The following is a 21,512-nucleotide window of genomic DNA, read 5'->3' as shown; positions in this document are numbered from 1 at the left end:
CCCAAGGGACTTATGAGAAAGAATGCTATCCATATTTGGAGAAAGAACTGTGGGAGTAGAAACACACACACACACACAAAACATATGACTTATGGTTGGGGGTTTTCATTAAAAGATTACTCTATTACAGAAATGAATAATATGGAAATAGGTATCAAGTGATAACACATGTATAACCCAGTGGGATTGCTTGTCAGCTCTGGGAGAGGTGAAAGAAGAAGGGAGGGAGAGAAAATCAATCACATAACCATGGAAAAATATTTAAAAATTATAAAAATGGAAAATGGCTGGTCATGTGGTGAGAGTGAAAGATGACCTTGGAACATATTACACACTTCATTGGTATCCTCCCGGTTTTGAAAGAATGGAAAGAATGCCCCTAGTATGTTGGAGGGTCTTTTTGTGGTACCTTTAGAGGAGATCATGGACCAGTGTTGAGTTCAATGAGCAGTCATGGATGGGTTGGAGAGAGTATCCTATGATAAGGAGATTATATATTCATTGGTGTATTGATGAGCTAACAGAGTGGATATTGTCCACAAGACTATCCGTTTCAATTTCAGATAGATGAGAATACTGAAGATGGCATCTGGTGATAGACAACTCTACAAATGTTGGGATTCAAATGAAATTCAGCTTTTTGAGAAATTTCTTTTCCTGCACCAGCAACAAGAGCATATTAAACATTCATCAATAACCATTTATTAAGTATTTAAAATGCTCTAGGCACTGTGCTAAGTGCCAAAGATAAAGAGAAGAAAAAGTATTCCTTATCCTCAAGAAGTTTGCGCACCAATAGGAGAGACAACATAAGAGTAAGGAAGTACATATCACACATATAATGAAGAGATGAAAAAGAACCTTAAAGGAGGACATTCTAATGCTCGAGGGATGGAAAAGACTTCCCTGTTGGGCTCACTACAATATTTGTTCTTGAGTCTTGGACTCGGATCCTTGAGGCTGAAGCTCCACAGGTCAACTCCACTCCTCATACCTAAAACCAAAAAGACAAATAAAACAAACCCAAACCTTAAACTTATTGCTTGAATCCATGTGATCTGAGGGGAAGGATGTATGGCCCTTAGGTCCTTATTTCCTTATTGCATTCTAGCCCTTCACCTTTGAACACATTGAAAAAAAGAGAACAACTTCATTTAGTTAGGTCATTTAAAAAATGCAGGAAGTTCTGTCTATGCAGCCAGTGGAAAGAGGTTTCACACCCATCTTATGTGGTGAAGCAGTCTTATTTCTTACCATGGCTAATTCCTCTAAATGTTCAAGCAAAGCCATTCCATCCTGTCTCCTTCATCAGATTGCTCTCTATCATACTCACTCTATCACTTATTTTCCATCTCTCCCTGTCTATTAGCATCTTCCCTACTGCCTACAAACATACCCATCCTGAGAGAAACCTTCACTCCATTCATCCATTCCTGATTATTATTGTCCTATCTCCACATGGACTCTTAGAGTGAAAAAGATCATCTACAATAAATGCTTCCCACCTTTTCTCTTTTAAATCTCTTCTTCACCCCTTACAGTCCTGACTTCATCATTCCACAGAAAGACCTGTCTCTAAAATTAACAATGATCACTTAGTTGCCAAATCCAATCTTTTTTTCCCCCTCAGTTTTTGTTATTACTGATTTGCAGCTTTTATCATTGTTGATTCATCTTGCATCCTTGATACTCTCCTCTTTAGGTTTTTGGAACTCCTCTCTCTATGGTTCTCCTCTGATTGTTTGATTCTCTTCTAGATCCCTCAGGGCTCTATCCTGGCACATTTCTTTTCTACCTTTATACTTTATACTCTTGGTGATCTTTTCATTCAATCTTTTAATTACCATTTCGATGCAGATGATTTTCTAATCTACCCATCCTGCCCCAAACTCTCTGCAGAGCTTCAATCTCCATCTCCGAATGCCTTTCAAATGTTTAGAATTGGATGTTCAAAAGACATCTTAAATTTAATATCTCATAAACAAAACTCTATTTTTTCTCTCTGAATTATCTCTGCTCTCTTCTCCCCTGACCTTCTGTATTACTATAGGGAATAAAACTAACCTCCCAGTCTCTCAGGTTTGAAATTTAGGAGTCATCCTGGATTTTTCATTATCGCTTATGTCCCATATCCAAGCTATTATCCATGCCCATAGATTTCACCTTTGCAACATCTCTCAAATAGGCCCCCTTCTCTCCTTTGATATGGTCACCATTATAATGTAGGCACTCATCACCTCAGTTATTGTAATAATAGCCCATTGAAGAGTCTGTCTGCCTCAAGCCTGTCCCCACTCCAGTCTATCCCCCCATTCAGCCACTAAAGCAATTTTCCTAAAGCTGAAGTCTCACCTAATCACTTCTTCCCTCTCACCCCACACTCATTAAATGTGAGCGATTCGTTATTGCCTTAATAATAATTAAGTAAAGAATTCTACCTTTGACATTAAAAGTTCTTCCTGACCTACTACCCCCAACTTTTTCAATATTCTTATACCACTTTCCCCAACATGTACTCTGATCCAGTGACACCATTATGCCCATGTTGCTCCTAAAACAGACACTATCACTCCACTTCCAGCATTGCCTTTGGCTATCTACCACTCCTGGAACATTCTTCCTCCTCCCCTCTGACTACCAACCTCTTTGTCTTGCTTTAAAGTCCAACTAAAATCCCATCTTTTACTAGGAACTTTTCCCAACTCCTCTTAATGTGAGTACTTTGCTTCTGATAATGATTTCCTATTTAACCTTATATAGCTTGTTATCTATATATTTCTTTGCACTTGTCTCCCTATTTTGATTATAAACTCTTTAAAAGCTTTTTGCTTCTTTTTCTATCCTCAGCTGGTAGCACAGTGCCTGGGATGTAATAGGCTCTTGATAGATGTTTATTGATTGATAATCCCAATCTCTTAGTAGGTCAGTATTGACTGGACCACCCTTCCTGTCTTCTAGAAGCAAGCTCTTAGAGTCTTCATGTGGGTTCCTCTATCTTATATATCTGGACATATGCTGGATTCCCAAAATGCAGGAATGGGACAGCCAACGCAAAGACATAGAGTCAGGAAATGGGATGTCTGTCATGTGTGAGAAATAGCAAGTAGGCAAGTGTTTCACTGCCGTGAGGAACACTCCTTGATTTTAGCTGCGCTTTCAGTATAGTGCGGTGTTGAGTGAATTGGACTTTGTAAATGGAAAATCAGGAGACAAGTTTTTGCCTTGGTTTTGCCATCAAAATTCAATGTGACCTTGAAGCAAGTCACTTAACTTGGAATTCCTCAGTTTCTCCATCTGTCAGATGAGCATTAGATGATTATTAAGATTCCTAGTAGCTTTCAAAAAGTTATGTCACCATAGAGTCATGGATTTGGAGCTTACAGGGACCTCAAGAGACATCTAGTTTAATCTTTCTATGTTACAGAGGAAGAAACTGAGCCTCAGGAAAATTGAGGGGCATTGGGAGGGATAACAGAAAGGGAAGGGCTAATGATAATTGAATCCTCATCCCTAGATTTGCCTTTTTGATTGACAAAGGCTTTTTCTGCTCTTTAACCTCCAGTGAATAAGCAAGATGAGTATATCAGACCAATATGTGGATTGGATTATTTCAGTTTGGGAATCTTTGGGGAACAGTTTAAACTGGAGTGTCCCAAACACTCATCTTTCATTATTTACACTGTGTCATTATTGTGTATCCAATCCTTAAGAGAAACTCCCAGAATATGAACATTTAAAATAGTCATCTCCATCTCAAGATGTTGTTGACAGTTAAAACCAAAACTTTACCAGTTTCCAAAAGAAAACATGTATAAGAATCTGATTTGCTAGTTGCAAGTGTAATAGTTGTTTACTATTTAATATTCTGCTTATTTGAATTTTGGATAAAATTATATTATATCTATTAATTTTAAAATATTTTAAAAATTACATTCCCCCTTGCATAAGAAGCTGGTTTTCTTCCAGGAGAGCACTTAAATGATTTAAAAAAGGAACTAAAAAGCTCTTTTAATTAAGGATCATTGGTCAACTTGATTGGCTGAGTTTGCATCATGACAAGCTTCATGAGGTATGGGATCCTATGTATTTACATTATACCTCCACAGGTAGGTGACATAGTGGATAGAGATCTGAACTTAAGTTCAACTGTGACCCCAGACCTTTACTAGCTGTGTGACCGTGGGCAACTCACTTAACCTCTTCCTGCCTCACTTTCTTTCTTTATTAAATAGGAATAATAAGAGTATCTTCTCCCCAGAGTAGAGATAATCTTTGTAAAATGCCTTGCAAATCTTAATGTAGCAGGCAAATATCAGCTATTATTTAGTTCATTCCTCTCCTTTTCTCCACCCTCCTATTTTATAGATGAGGAAATGGAAGCCTGAGAGATTAAGTGACTTGCTCAAGGTGACAAAAGTAATGAGGCAGAAGTGAGATTTGAACTCAAGGCTTTGAACCTAGCACTGGCATTCTTTTCACTGTAAATGTTTGTAGAATAGAATTGAATTTGGGTTTGCATCTCAACATTTTGACTAATACTACAATTGTATTTTTAAAAATTGTTCTTAGTGAGGAAAAAGGCAGTTAGTACTTTTCTTGGGCCACACAGCAAAATGGTAAGAAAAATTCCACAGCCATCATCGCTAATTCCCAAGCTTTTCTTCTATCTGTTTCTTTGTCCTTTAACTACAATGACCTCTGTCTTCAGTGCCTGTTGGCCAGGATGCTATTTGGAGAGAGACTGGTGGTGTCCAGTTTGAAGACTTTCTAAAATTCTAGCTGGTCTTGATTTTACCTTTCGGCATTCATGGGGTCTGGTTCTGTTTGCTTGACTGAACCAGGTTTAGGTTTTTGACAGTTTTTTGTTTGTGTCCCATTTGGAAGTTTTTCAAAATGTCCAGACTGTTCACATTACATCTGAATAAGCACTACCCGATGGCTTAATTTGAGTTGTCTGGCATTCATCTAATTAGGACTCTTAATGTTTATAACCCATTCCTAATAATAAGAAACAATGAGCTTCGAGTTTTCATGGAAATCTGGAAGAATCATCTCCAAGTCTTTAAAAATGGACTTTTGCTAAATACTTTTTGTGGTTAGGGAGAAATAGTACAGGGGCGGAGGTATACTTTTTCTGAAAATTTTATGGACAAACTAGAATTATAGAAAAGCATTCCTTTAAAATAGCTTCAAGTATTCTCAACCTCAAGTTCTTGGGAGCTTGTCCCTAAGATCATGCAAGTTACATGTAAGTGAAATGGCAATATTACAATAACAGGCATATGAACTGGACTTGTAATTTCTTTGGTCTAGACATCTCCAGGATGAGAAACTTCCACTACCAATGCAGGCTGGCACCTTCTCTGGAACATGTATTATTAGATCCTAGAGCCAGAGGTACCAAACATCTGGATCCCGGGTTGCATGCATCCCACAAAACTCTTGTATGCTACCTGAATTAAGTTAAAATGTAATTGGGAAAAGCTTTAAAAAAATACAATTGTTGTTCAATTGTGTCCAACTTGTCATGACCCCATTTGGGATTTTTTGGGAAAACATTCTGGAATAGTTTGGAATTTCCTTCTCTGGCTCATTTTTATAGATAAGGAAATTGAAGCAAACAGGGTTAAGTGACTTGCCCAGGGTCATACAGTTAATAAATGTCTGAGATCAGATTTGTTCCTAACTCCAGGTCAGGCATTCTATCCAATATGACATCTAATTGCACCAAGCTAAAACAACAAAATTAATATGTTGTATTCCAAACAAATATGTGGCTACTATATACATATACATATATATACATATGCATTATTTAGAGGCTCACTTTTGTATTTAAGCTTGATATCACTGGTGTAAAGTATTGATTTGCCTTATGTCACAATAAGTATGTCAGGTCTTCTGTGACTCCTGTCAGCTTTCTATCCATTATGCCATATTGCCTTTTTATAAAATCATTTATAAAATAATAAATAGCTCCAGTTGGTTTGAGGTTTGGGGTGGAATGTGAGATATGTTGTTCTAGATGGCTTAGCAGAATCAGAAGCTAAATGCTTAATATATGGACATAAAGAACACAAAATGGTTAGTTTTATAAAACTAATAATTAGCTGAAAATGTAAATGATTTCCAATTCCAGAAGTACTTTAGATAATATTTGATGTCTACTGTAATAAATAACTTGTTTCTTACTTCACCAATATTGAAAGGGTAAACAAGACACTCCAAAGTGATATATAGTACATATTATTATATTGTTATATGTATTATATATCAGATATATAATATATGATCACATGTATGTCTATATCTCACATACACATAAATACACATTTGTGTGTATGTGTTTTGGGACTGGACCAGAAAGCCCACTGATACATGGAACTCCTAATGAGGAAACTTCCTTAATTAATCTGGATCTGCAACTATATTGGAATATATAATCTTCAAGAAGTTGTCTAGGACACTGAATGGTTAAGATCTGTATCCACAGTCCTTTATCCTTAGAACTAGTATGTAGCAGGGGATTTAAATCTATGCCTTCCTAATTCCAAAGTCTGCTCTCTAACCACTAAGCAACACTTCTTGGAGGAATACAAGAGTGATTTGCAGTATGACCAGAATTGTGCTTGGAAAAAGACATTGTTTTTAAATGATGAAGCTTTCCTACCTTCCCAATTGCCAGATGCTTTCTTTTGATCAAGATTTCTTTTTTTAAAGAAGAGAGCCCAATTTTGATTATTTTAATATTATTGCTTTAAGGAAGAGGCGGCTCTGTGGTGTAACAGATGGAAGATACTACTGCAAGCCAGGACATCTGGATTCTATTTCTATCTTTTGTCACTCACCAGCTATGTGACTTTGGGCGTCACTTAAGCCTTTCTTGTTCTGTGTTTTCCAGTCTATGAAATGAGAATCTTTGATGAGATGACCTGTATCCTTGACATTCTAGGAAACTTTTTTCCCCTGTAGTCTTTGTGAATGTCATTTTTGTTTTGTTAATGACATGTGCCGGAATTTGTTCTAAAACTCGTGTTATTTAAACATTTACAATACTCCTATAAACCTGGACTTCATTCTTCTGGGTACCATCTTTTACATGGAAAACAATACAAAGGAATAAGTTAGTAGTTCCTTAGATTTCCTTCTTTCCCGTACTGTTGCCTCTCACTCGTGCATATATTGACATTCTGAACATAAGAATATTGTTCTTATTTTTTTTATTATTCCTTTTTTGGAAGCATTTTAACTTCCCTATTCTAGGACTGACTGGATCATGTTTACAGAGCCTTTTCAAGGGCATCTGTTTGAAGCCACAGCTGAGGATGGGGCCCACAGAGCAGACTGGAAGGATGCACCTAGAATTTGTTGAATTAAGTCCTTGCACCTGGATATAATTGTCGTGCTGCTGTGCTGGGCTTTTCTTAAGCTACTGGTAAAACAAATTAGCTCAATTTAAACTGGCATCCAGTAGGGAGGCAGCAACTCACCTCATATAATGTTTTTCAAATAATTATTTTTCTATTGCCAGTTTTGCCTTATGAATATTTTCCTGGGGGCTGGGTGAGAAAAAAAAATGGAGCTAAACCCAAGAAGTGTTAAAAAATTCCCTTCCTCTTATAAGATTCAATGTTGAGACATTATAATTAAGATATGAGTAAATATGTGGCCATAATTTGAGTTCAGCTGGATGCTTTCCCTCCCTCCCTCCCCACAACAAAATGTAAATCTAAGATATTTAGAGGGCTCATACTATTAGAAAAAAATAAACAAACCCTGAGCTGTATCTGCATATGGTTCAGGTAGTACTGCTGCCAGACTGACTATGGTAATGACACAAGCTTTTTTGCAATTGGGAAAAACATGTAAAAGGTCTGCTGTAAGCAGGCGATGAAGGTAGTCCTTTATATTTGCCTGGGGAGTTCATAGAACTACCACAGGATTTCATTTCCTTGTGTGATTTGGATTTGTATGAACTTTGCAACCTAATTTAAGAACTTCTGTAAAGTTGTCAAGAAGTTGAAAACTTGGGATGGCTGAATGGCTCAATACATAGAGACCCAGATCTGGAGACAGGAGGTTCTGGGTTCAAATTTGGCCTTAGACCTTTCCTAGTTGTGTGATCCTTGGTAAGTCACTTAATTCCAATTGCCCAGCCCTTATTGCCCTTCTGCCTTGGAACTAGAATGTAGTCTTGATTCTAAGACAAAAGTAATATTTTTAATATTTATTTTTTAATGTCCAAAACTTCAGGGAATGAATGATGGTAGAGTTGAGTATGTGTATGTTATGTGTGTTTGTGTTTATATGCCAATGATATGAGTTGCAATTGCTGAGGATTTCTCGTTTGTAAATGGGTATATCAAAACTGCCCAAGTTTTATTGAATAAAAACATACATAATTACATACATACATTCTTCAATCTTGATCTAATTCAAAAAGTCTTCTTATAAAGCAATTTCATTGACGTGTGGGCTACCAAAGATAGCTCTTCTGTGTACATGTGCACACGGACCCCCCACGTATATAGTATCTTCAAATTGCTCAATTACATGTCAGTGATTTATTCTGTATGTAATCGAATTACAAAAGCCAAATTTTTATGTATCACTTTGGTCCAATTCTGTTGAGTCCAGTTAATTCAGATGAATTAATTTCATTTCATTGCAATCAATCAACAGTTCAATTCAATTAAAATCAGCAAACATTTATTGAGTATGAGGCAACTGGATCATATGAAGTCTGAATGAGCTTTGTAAGCAGAGAGGACAAATGAAAGATTTGAAAAATGCACATGTAATCTTGAAAACCAAATAAGATTTTGCTTATTGACAGTTGAGAATGAGCTATCACATTTTTGATTGGAAAAAACAAGCATCTTCCTCCAGGTTTAATAGGTGATTTTTTTTCCTGTAGTAAACTAGTATTGGCCATACATCAATATATTTATCTCTGTATCTAGCTATATGTCTAAAATATAAGTATTACCACAGTTATATATAAATTTTGACTGTATTTAGTTTTATTCCATTAACATCCATTAAACATTTACTATGTACAAGAGCACTGTACTAGGCACAAGGGGGAGAAGTGTAGAGAAGATGTGTTCCCTGCTTTCATGGAGACTACATTCTAATGGGAGATATTATGCATACTTGAATAATTATATTCTCTATACTCACACCTAGCCATGTGTTATGTGTAGGAAATTATACACTTTCACATATAGCTGTCCTTCCATTTCAAGATGGCACCTCCATTGTGTTCCATCCAATTAGGAGGGTGTGTCTGAACCAGCCCTTCTTTCATTCTCTTTATATGCTTAAGATAATAATCATTAATGTTCTGCACTTTGGAATTTTCTTGAGTACGGCTCCTTTTTATATTAACAGAGGGAAGAAAACAACAGTGTATAATTTTTTGAGATGTCACTTGGAAATCAGGAGATAAATTTTCCTATCTAGACTTTCCCCCAATGACAGCAAGATTAAGAATCACTGCTTTCAGCTTCTAATATAATCACAGGGTTGGGGGGAAGTACTTTTGGTGTTCTAGTCTATTCTGTTCTTTACTATCTCTGGGAAAGGGAATATAAATAATCACTTACATTTTTAATATGGATTTACATCTTGCAGATCACTTCACATACATTATTTTATTTGATAATATATCAACAGCATAGGGTGAGAGCCTCAACATTCATATACATAGTGGCCATGCATATCTATAAGATACAGGTTTTGTGTTTATATATATACTTATATGTATTTAGATGTGTAAGAATCCAGTTATAACTCAACAAAAAAAGACAGTGTGTGTACTGATAGCTGATCTAGAAGCCAAGGAGACCTGGTTTTAAGCCATTTCTTCTTTTTTTGGGGGGGGTATTTTAAAAATTGATTAATTAAGAAAAATTTTCCATGGTTACATGATTCATGTTCTTTCCCTCCCCTCCTCTCACCCTCTCCCATAGTCAATGTGCAGTTCCACTGGGCTTTACATGTGTCATTGATCAAGACCTATTTCTAAGTCTAGCTTTTGACACATACTAGTTATGACCCTAGGCAAGTCATTTTATGTTTCAATGGGCAACTCTAAGACTGTGAAGGTTGGTACTGCTTGCATTGGTAGGTTTTGCTCACAGGAGGCCCTCAAACTAATGAAATTGCAGGTCTAGTGTCTATACCATAATATAATTAAAATTTCATAATATTGATACTACAACCATGTCAAATTTTGGAAGGTATTGGAATTTAGATGCAGGAATTTGGGAGTTGATATCAGTCAAGAAACTGGAGGTTGAGATCAAATGGGATAGACTTTGCTACTAATAGCATTGCACTGAACCAGGACTATTCTGAGGGATTTATGACAAAGAAAGCTATCCACCTTTAGAGGAAGAACTGTTGGAGTATAAATGCAGAAGAAAACATAGGATTTATTTATCACTTGTTTACTTGGGTATACAATTTGGGGTTTTGGTCTTATAAGATCATTCACTGACAAAAATGAATAACATGGAAATAAAATTTGCATGATAATATACGTATAACCCAGATTGGATTGCCTGTCAACTCTGGGAGGGGGTAGGGAAGAAGGGAGAGAGACAACATGGATTGTATAACTTTGGAAAACTTACATGAAAATTTGTTATTAAAATAAAATGAAGATAAAAAGAAATTGGAGATTGAAAGCTATTAAATTACTTATCATAATTATACAACTGGTCACTGTCAAAAGTGGGATTAGAACCCAGACCCTTCTGACTCTCATTCTAACCCTTTAGCTACTATACCATGGTGACTTTTTTTTTAAACCCATACCTTCCATCTTGGAGTCAATACTGTGTATTGGTTCAGTGCAGAAGAGTGGTAAGGGCTAGGCAATGGGGGTTAAATGACTTGCCCAGGGTCACACCATGATGATTTTTGAAGCTAGACTTCTGCCACACCTTGAGTCATCTTTAGTGTTCAGTCACTCAAATATCAGGTCAATACAACTCAAGGTGAAAAGAAGTATTGGGCAAGTAGGAAGAAAATTCCAATAACAATCTCATTCAGTCATGAACACCCACAGCAGATACCCTTGAATCCTTTGGGCTTTTGGAAAGTTTTCCATTTTTTCACTTCTTCAGTAGTTACTCAGGACAAATTTGAACACAAGATTGCAGTTTGTGTTTCTTGTTAGAAGAAGGATCATTTTTTCATGCGGAAGCTGCTCACAGGTTTTATGGTGAGTAAAGAAATCTCTGGGAGGAAGTTAGCTACTTTGGGGAGTCACATTCATTCTCTCAGTTCACTAAGGGGAGTATTTAGTGCAATAGAGCAATGTTGAGGAATCTGGTCCATCACCTGTGGAAATCTCTCTTGCATTAGACTACCTATTGGTTGAGCTATTCCTGTAAAAGGAAAAAAATGTTCTCAGGCTTCTGAATTTTCCCCCAAGTTAATATTAAATAGGCAAAAATGACCAGACTTTAAATGTATCTAGACTTCATTAATGTATCACTTTTTTCAGGTCCTATGGATCTCTGAAAGAAAAAATGAACAAGGTTTGTTAAAAGCTTAATAGAAGACTCTAAAATCACTTCTAGGCCAACCAGGAACATGTAAGGGGTGAAGGAAGGATTACAGAAATGAGCAATATACAGACATTTGTAATTCACTCTATAGGACCCTTTAAGTTTAAAGAGAATAAAGTAATGTACCAGAAGTTAATGCAAAATTTAGCACTGAGCGGTGACCCAGTGAAATCAACCCACATATATCATCCATACCCTCTCAAAATGAGGTATGACTATTAATAGTCATCAAAAGGACAAAGATAGATGTTGTTCAGTTCTGGTTGACTCTTTGTGATCCCAATGGATCATGGCTATCCATTGGATTTTCTTTGTATGGATCCTGGATTGGTTTTTCATTTCTTTCTCCAGTGGTTCCTTTTGTCAGTCAACCAGATGTTAAGTGGTTTGCCCAAAGTCAAGTTTCCCAGCTAGGGAGTGTCTGAAGCTGAATTTGAACTCATGTCTTCCTGACTCCAGGCCCAGGGCTCTTAACCACAGAGCCATGGTTGCCTTTATAGGGAAAGGTAGTTATAGGTGACTAATTCAATGTTGATGGGAATATGGAAAAACAGGCACACTATTCTATTTTTCTGCTAGTGATACTGTGGATCTTGAATAATCAATTTTGAAAAATAAACAACAGTTTTGCAAAATAGTATAGTTACTATACAATAAGGGCTACAAAATTCTCTCTCTCCCTCTCTCTCTCTCTATATATATATGCATATATATTCATGTACATATATATATATATACATATTGATTCCTCTCCAAGAAATTAGAAAGAATACTATTGAAAGGAAAGAATGACCTATCAATACAAACATTGGTAGTAGCTTTTTTCATGACAGTAAAAACAAACAAAACTAAAAACAATTCACACATCCAAAACTGAACGAATTATACATTTTGATGTAATAGAATGTTGCTCCACTCTAAGAAAAAATAAATTTGAAGAAAGTAAGAAATAGGGGAAAGTTTGCATGAATCTATGAAGAGCAAAGAAAGAATATACAGAGTATTATTATGGAAAAAAGTTAACAATAGACATAAAATGAATGATATAGAGAACATTAAGAGCTAGCAAAAAGACTTAGATGAAAATAGGACTTTTTGTTTTTGAAAAAGTTTATGAATACTTTAAAATTAAAAGAGTTAATAATGTGGAATTTAGTTTTTTATATACAATTATTTTTCAATTTGTTAATTTATTATTTTTGTGCTAACAATTCCTAACTAGGGAAATAAATTTTAAAATAAAAACGAGACCTCAAATTGTTATTTGATTAATTGGATTTCCCCCTTCCCAGCTTCCTTGAGGATATAGACTTATATGGGAATTTCCTTCTAGATCCTAGAATAGGTAAGAACCTTAATGCGTTCTAAAATATTGCCCTATTATGAATAGTAGGAGTGTACTCTGAAACTTCATGAGAGTACCTATCTTATGTATTTCTTAAAATTATTGAATTTATAACTTCAGAGGACTTGATGGTGAAGTGTGTCTCTTTATTCTGCATAGAGATGTGATGTAAAATAGTTACATCACAAAATACAAATTTCTAGACATGGCCAATGGGTTGATTTGTTTTGCTTGGCAGTATTCATGTGTTATAAAGGAGAGTTCTCCTTTATACCAGTGAAGGCAGTAGGGATATTGTTGAGAAGTTGTTGATCTATATCTGTATACACATTCATGTACATATATACATACCAGTGCATGTATGTATCCACACAACATGGGTATCTGTATATATACATGGCCATGATTTTGGGTAATAATATCAGTATATATATATGAAAAACAATATTGTATTTAAAAGAAAAATGCATTAAACTTTTTAAGAGCCACAGAATGGATAACAATAAAGAAAATTTAAATATATTCTCTTTTTTTCTAAGAGAAATAGGTATTAGACACGACTGCATAATTCTGGATTTTTGCCTTCTCATATGAGATTGGCAGGGCATAGGGATGAAAGGATCATACACAGTGGAGGAAGCTTCTTGTGTTTGGGAAATATATCCCTTGGGGAGGACTCCCTGATTTTATATTCATTTCTTTATCTTGTAGCTTCCTAGCAGAATACAAGCTTCTTAAGGGTAAGAATGTTTTGTATTTGTTTTTCTTTTCTTTCTCACCTTTTATTAATGAACTAATTAATTCACTTGTTTTATTTCAATTATTATGCATTTTCCCTCCCACTTCCTGAAAAAAATCATTCTAACCTATTTTTTGCTTTTTTTAAATATGTACCCCTCCACTGCACTTAACTCTGGCTTTTCATTAATTAAGCTTGTAAGTTTTCATTGGATAGAATTTAAATGAATTCAATTTTTTCAGATAGTTACTTATAGGGTTCTGGATTGCTATACTGAGACCCTGACATGCTAATGCTTCTCCTTTCTTTCCTAATTCTATCTACTTCCATTGGCACACTAGTGAAGTTCTTTAGTAATACTGGGGATTATGTGCATACATATAGATGTTCTTTTTGATTGGAATTTCCTCTGATACTCAGAAAGATCTTTGATTTCTTAGTCATGTCTCACCCTCTGCTGTTGCGGACTGTGGTTGAACCATTCATCGTCTCTTGCTGGTCCCTTTCTTGTCCTGGTAGGACAGACACAAAATATGTCTGTGTCTGTTCTCAAAACTTTTTTCCGGCTTGGTAAATGAAACCTTCCAGTGCATTTATGCATTCAAGTCTAGAGTCATCGTCATACCAGGAAGAAACATGTGCATAGAGTAAGAGCAGAGTGAATTAAGCTTGATGTATGAAAATATGGATTCACAAAAAGGTCAACTAGAAGATGATTCCTCACTTTTTAAAAAGATTGACAACAGGATTTCCTTAGAGAACAAACTCCCCTGAGATTCTTAAAAGCAGAATTTGATTACAAAAATGTGTTTATGTATATCTCAGGCACAAATCAATTAATCAAGCAAGGTGTGCACATGCATCCACATGTGTGTGTGTGTTTACACAAACACAGAGCAACAGGGTACATCTTTCATTTAAGAAATGGGATTCATCCAGTCCTCAAAAAATACAACTAAGAGCACCCATATTGGTACATTAGAAGGGTACTGCATTGGGAGTCAGACAACCTGGCTTCAAATCTTGGTCCCATCACCTACTATATGTTTGGTCTTGGGCAATACACTTAAGCAGCCTGAGCTTTAGTTTTCTTATCTGTAAAATGGGAGAGCTGGACTAGATATTCTCTAATGTCTCTTCTAGCTATCAGAGTTCATGATATCTAATTTGAAAACTCAGCCCTCACACAGATTGAATTAGATGCACAAATTTCTCCAACTGCAGTAAAGGAGATTCATAGAAATCTCTGCACTAGCACTTACACACACACACACACACACATGCATACACACATGCACACACACATATTCATCTCATATTCAATCACAATGATCACATTTAGATAAGAAGTGCATTCCTGGAATGTGCCAAACTTATGACAATAAATAGATAATTTGGTATTCAATTGGTTCTGAGGATGTCCCCAATGGAATCTATGATTCATGGTAATACTTAAGAACAGAGAAATGACTGTGGTGTTCTGAATGAAAGCAAACTCTTAACTTGTGGTTCCAAGATCCACCACCTTAGCAGAATGCCAAAGTATTTTATTTTCTGAGTTCCCTTTGAGGCTGCCAGAGGCCCCCAGAAAACAGAGTGCTGGACCTAAAATCAAGATCCAGGTTCAAGTTTTACTTTAGACACTAGCTGAGGGATCTTAGGCAACTCATCTAACCTCTGTTTGCTTCCATTTCCTTAACAGTAAAATGGGAATAATAATAATAACACTTACTGGAGAGAAATGTTGTGAGGATCAGGTGAAATATTATTTCCTTGTCACAATGATTTCCTTGTCACAATGCTTAGCACCTAATGGTACATAGCAGCTGCTTAATTTGTCCTTATTTTCTCCTCCTTTCTTCTCATAATAGTATCTAAGAAAAAATGTCAGCCAGGTAACACTGAACTCAGTATTAAATCAGCCATTTGATAACCCTCTTCAATCAATAGCCTTTGAAATGTCCAAGAACACAAAAACATCATGAAGGAAATGCATTGGTGCTTAGCATCAGAAACCAATCCTCCGATTAATCCATTGGAAATTAATGTTTGATCATATATTGAATCAATCAGTTGGTCAAACTATCACAAATGTGTGTTCGGTCATCAGTCATTTGATCAATCCATCACAAATGCATTTTTGGTCTGTTCCAAAGAAAAGTCAGAAATACATAGGGTAGAAATGACTGCTCCAACTGAAATCATTTTATGGTACTGGAACAGGGATGAAATACTTCCTTAGTTCTCTAGGATGGTTAGTTCCAAAGAAGTCCCAAACATACATTTTTGAGCTGTGTTGAGTTTGGGAGGCGTTTGATCTTGAAGAAGAATTTGATCCCTGGGTCCAGGAGGTCAAGAGTTCTGAAACTTTCTCAAGCTCAAATGCCAGCCTTGTCCAGGGCAAGGTGGATAAAGTCTGTCTGTGAGACATAAAAAGAAAAAGAACTGAATAGTATGCATTACAAGAAATATAGAGCCCTATACTTCACTACATCTTTACTTAAGCTGATGATTTAACCCTGGTTTCTTAGGATTTTCCCAATTTCAAACATGATTGAGGAGACAAGTGTAATAAGTATTCAATGTTGATGGGTGCTCAGTGACTAGTTAATATTTGGTACTATGTGGCCAGGTATCACATTAAGAGTGGAGGGTACAAAAAAAAGAACAAAACCACCTTCTGTTTTCAAAAAGCTCACATTCTAAGGGGGGGCAGCATATCAATAAGTAGGTGTATATAAAATATATACAGTTGATGGAAAATAATTGGAAAGAGGAAGCATTAGCAGCTAGGCATACTAGAAAACACCTCTTGAAGAAGGTAAGATTTGAGGTGAGTTCTGACAAATCCGGGAAACCAAGAGGTGGAGGTGATGGAGCAAGGTATTTCAGATAGGAGAATAGCTAATATAAAGACCACAGAGATGAGAGGGAGTGTTGAGTTTGAGAAACTTCAAGTAGATCATGGAAATGGATCCTAGAGTGTTCAAAAGGTGTGGGTAAAGCATTAGAAGACTGGAAAGATAGGAAGGGGCCAGTTCATGAACAGCTTTCAATGACAAGCAAAGAACCTTATATTTGATTATGCAGGTAATAGGGAGCCAAAGGAAGAAAACTTATCCCCAGCATTCAAAATTTTTTCATCTGTTCTAACCAATGGTTACACCTATGGATAGTGGAGAACCTCTGTTTTCTTTATCATCCAATGTGCATCAAAAAAAGCCTGGTGCACTATGAGCCAAGCAGAATGGCAGTAGCTCAAAAGAAATGGGAGATATGTAAACTTAGAGATACTTCCATTTTTAATATTCACGTAGGCTATTTGTGCCTGCCTGTGGTAGAACCTTCCAAACTCCCATTGGTCTGATCAGCCATAGCAGGGCATAATCTACATTGACCCAAACAGTGATGCCATTTTGGTTCTTTTAGAAGTACAACTTATAGGGAGCCACTGGAGCTGAGGCAGATGGAAGAGTTAAAAGGGAATAGCCCAGGTATGAAGTGATGAGAACCTGAACCACATTCATAGCTGTTATACATGAAGAGAAGGGGGCATATAGGAGTGATGCTGTGGAAGTAGAAATGATACACTTTGACAGTGGGTTGAATATATAGGGTCAAGGATGGTACCTCAATTGTTGAATAATGCTGAGCATGGTATAGGTACCTACCTACAAATACTCATTAGCTAGCTTTCCTGACCCTTTTGGTCCTGCCAAGAACTATTGTGCCTTGGGCATCCATTGGGTAATAACATTAAGGAAATCACAATCTTGGTTCTCATAAAGATACAAGAACTTTGTGTTACAAGTTAATTTAATTAGTGCAGTTTTGCCTGATAATTTCTCTTTCTTTTTGCTTAATATGCAGGTGCTATGTTGAGGTCCTCCTGTTGATTACTAAAAGGATAGTAACATATGGAAAAAGCCAAACAAATGAGTTTTTTTCTTACAAAATAAAAATCTCATAAATGTATTTTTAGGGAGAACTTTTAGTGAGAAATTAAGGTAAATTAAGCATATAAACCCAATGTAGAAAATGCCTCAAGGATTTTGTAATGCTTTTTTAGTTCAAATACTAAAATCAAAACAAAATACTTTTATTCCTAGTCAGAACACATACTTTTCTATGGTAATTTTTTTCCTTCCCAAATCAAGTAATATAACATTATTTAAATAAAATAAAAATAAACACATAGTAACAAATCAAGGTATATTTGTGGCACAGACATCTAGGTGAATTCACAAAGAAAAAAAGTAAATTTTCAGCAATCTACTGTTTCTTGCTTTTGCCTTTATTTATTTTACAGTTTTCCTCTCTCACAGCTCTAATTCATAAAATGTCATGTTCCCAAATGCAATCATACACTTGATAAACATTAAGAAAGATAATTTATATTATAAAAAACCCCAGAAATGTGAGAAAACACATATGAAAAAAGTCATACAGAATACACGATTTCTACATGTAAATCTCCATGTCTTGTGCTTTGCAATGTCCAAATAAATCTACTTCTGAGTTACCTGAGTTCAAATCCCACCTTAGACACTTACTTGTTATGTGACCTGGTCAGTTCTAGACTTCTGCCTACCTCAGTTTCCTCAGCTGTAAACTGGAGATGATATTAGCACCACCCCTTCCCAATTTAGCACAATAGATCTTCTTGGGTAATAACCAAACTCATTTGCAAAGTACAATCAGTGCAGAAATGGGTGAAAAAGCCCTAAGATTTTCCCAAGAAGAATGGAAACAGGCTGCTGATATTTCTAGAAGAAGGGCTTGTATTCCAGACTTGGAGACAACCTCTGCTAAGGTATAGGGGTGGAAGGTGGAATATCATAATAGAGAATCAGTCAGATGGCCAGTTTGATTATAAAAATGGATACATGAACAGATATATGATATGAGATAGGAAATACAACTGAAAGGGTAAATGGGAGCTAGTTTGCTTGAGACCTCCTTAACTGTCAGACTCAAGAATTGACATTTTAACTTAAAATCAAGAGGGAGACAGATTTTTTTTTGAGTAGGGGAGTGAAATGGTCAGTTTTAGCACCATCAACTTGGCAGTTCTGTTTAGGATAGATTGGGAAGGGGAGAGATTGGGATCAGAAAGGCAAGTAGTAATAGCTCACAGAAAAACACATTTGAGGACCTGAACTAGAATGTTAGCTGTGAGAATGGAGAAGAGGATGGTCGGGAGGTGAATAACAGAAATGGAGGCATTTTACAAATGAGAAATTCAAGGAAATAGAGGTTTAGTGTTAACTCAGGGCCACATAGCTAGTAAGTTTCTAAGGCATATTTGAGCTAGTTCTTCCTGCCTTCAAGTCCAACACTTTATCCATTGTGCCACTTTTGTCATCATGAGGTAAAGTTGAAGGTAAGAATGCATTCCAGGAATGATGGAAGGTTAAATCCAAGACATGGAAATGGGAAATCTGTGTGAGAGGAACAGAGAGCAGCATAGTTTATCTGGGCCATAGAATGTTGGAAAAGGAACAGCGAATATCACACTAGCCTTGGAACCATAAAGACTCATCTTCACGAGTTCAGATCTAGCCTTAAACATTTACTTAGATGTGTAACCATGGGCAAGTCACTTAACCCTGTTTGCCTCACAGTTTCTCATCATGAGAAAAATGAGTTGAAAAAAGGAAATGGCAAACCACTTCAGTATCTTTTGCGAGAGTTGGACACTGATGAAAATGATTGAATAACAACAAGAATTAGTTAGGATCAGATTGTGAGGGTTTTTAGAAGATAAAAGTGGAACCTGTAGCCACTTCGGTTAAGAATAAGGAAGTGACTTGGTCAGATCTTTGCTGAAAGAAAATTGCTGAGGCAGGTAGCTCAAAAAGAAGACTTGTAGTAAAATAAACAAGAAGTGATGAGGGCATGAACTAAGATGGTAGCTGTATTGAGAAAGAAGGGGTTGGTCTTGGAAGATATGTAGAAATGGCAAAGTTTGGCCATTGTTGGATATATGAATGATGGTCACATTGTATATTTGTAATGAGGGAAAATGGAGATTCTAGTGCTAGTGGTAGCCTTTCTTAACAGAAAGAGGGAAGACTTGTTAAGAGGTAGGTTTTTTGGGAGAAGGCAAGTACTGTTTCTGACCCATTGAGCTTCTCTCTAGAACATCTGGTTTGAAATGTCCCCGAGTCAGTGGGTAAGCCAAGACTGAAACTTACAAGAGATACTTTGGCTGGACATAGAGGTCTGTGAGTCATACACATAAAGATGATCATTAGACCATGACAGCTGATGAAGATGAAGATACCAAGGGCAAGGATATGCAGAGAGAATAGGACCCACAACAGTCAGAGGGAATAAAGCACATGATGATCTACCAAAGGAGTCGGAGAAGGAATGGTCAGATAGGCAGGAGAAGAATCAGGAGAGAGCAGTATCATGAAAATTCAGGAAAGAGAGAGTATTCAGGAAGAGAGGGCAACCAATAGCCAAGAAGGCTTAAGACTAAACATGGGAGTTCACATCTGGAAATGAGGAGATTATTGTTGGAGAGAGTCATTTCAGGTGAGCATTAAGCTTAGAATTCCCAGAGAAGAACGTACAGATGATTAATTGTTACCATTACTCTCTCCTTAGCTAGAACATTTCTATGTAGGCAGGACTGAGGGTCCTCCATAAAGGAAGTTCTTGAATTAATATGAGATTAGTAGTGCAATGGAAAGAGGTCTGTATTTAGTGCATCTGGATTCCAGTTTTAACTTTGCCAGTTATTACTTGTGTGATGTTGGGCAAAGCACTTAACATTTAGGATATAAATCTTCTCCCTAAAATTGGGAGGGAGTGGGTAATTGAACTAGAGAGACTTCCTTCTAGCTGTTTCTATTTATTTAGAATATTTTTCCATGGTTACATGATGCATGATCTTTCCCACCCTTCTTTCCTCCCCTGTCCCTGAGCTGACAAGCAATTTCACTGGGTTATACATGTTCTGATCCGTCTTCTGAAAGTGCAGATTACCACATAAGAGCATGGCAAAGTGTGGTACGTAAGTTCCTGGAAGACTTGAGTCTGTTCTCTCTCTTTTTCTAACCTTGAAACATAGAAGGTTCTAATTGTAAATGCTATTGATTGATTGGTTTTATACCCCAGATGCTGTTTTTAAGTTGTTTCAGTTGTGTCTTCATGATCTCACTTGAGGTTTTCTTGGCAAAGATACTGGATGGGTTTTCCATTTTCTTTTACAGATCATTTTACAGATGAGGAACCTGGGACAAATATGGTTAAGTGACTTGCCCAGAGTCATACAGTTATTAAGTATCTGAAGTCAGATTTGAACTCAGTTCTTCCTGACTCTATGTCTGATGTCTTATCTACAGTAACACCTGACTGCAGTGGATTCTAAACCTGAGTTTAGCTCTAAGCTCAGACATTTTAATAATTGTGATCTTGGGCAAGTCACAATCACTGTTTGCCTCATCTTCTTCTACAGCAAAATGGGCATAATAATAGCATCTACTTCCCATAATTGTTGTGAAGATGAAACAAGATAATAACTGTGAAGAGCTTAGCACAATGCCTAGCACATAGTAAATGCTAAATTAATGTTAGATATTCTTAGCTATTAACATAGTTCTTCCTTGCTCAAGTAATCACCTAATAAATATTGTTGAACCTAATTTGTTTTTGAAAATCCTGAATTTGACCTTTGATGTAGTCTGAACCCCAGGGCAGGAAAAAGCATCAAATAGTAAAATACCTTTGATTTAAGGGAGAGTGAAACTCTTGTGCCAGCTTGCAGAAAACAAAGCAACACAAACTAGAATAAAATAGTCTTAAAAAACACAAGAATCCAGGAATATGCAGTCTT

The sequence above is a fragment of the Monodelphis domestica genome, chromosome 8 (genome assembly GCF_027887165.1).
Source record: "Monodelphis domestica isolate mMonDom1 chromosome 8, mMonDom1.pri, whole genome shotgun sequence".
In the NCBI taxonomy this organism is placed as follows: Eukaryota; Metazoa; Chordata; class Mammalia; order Didelphimorphia; family Didelphidae; genus Monodelphis; species Monodelphis domestica.
This window is presented reverse-complemented; position numbering follows the sequence as displayed.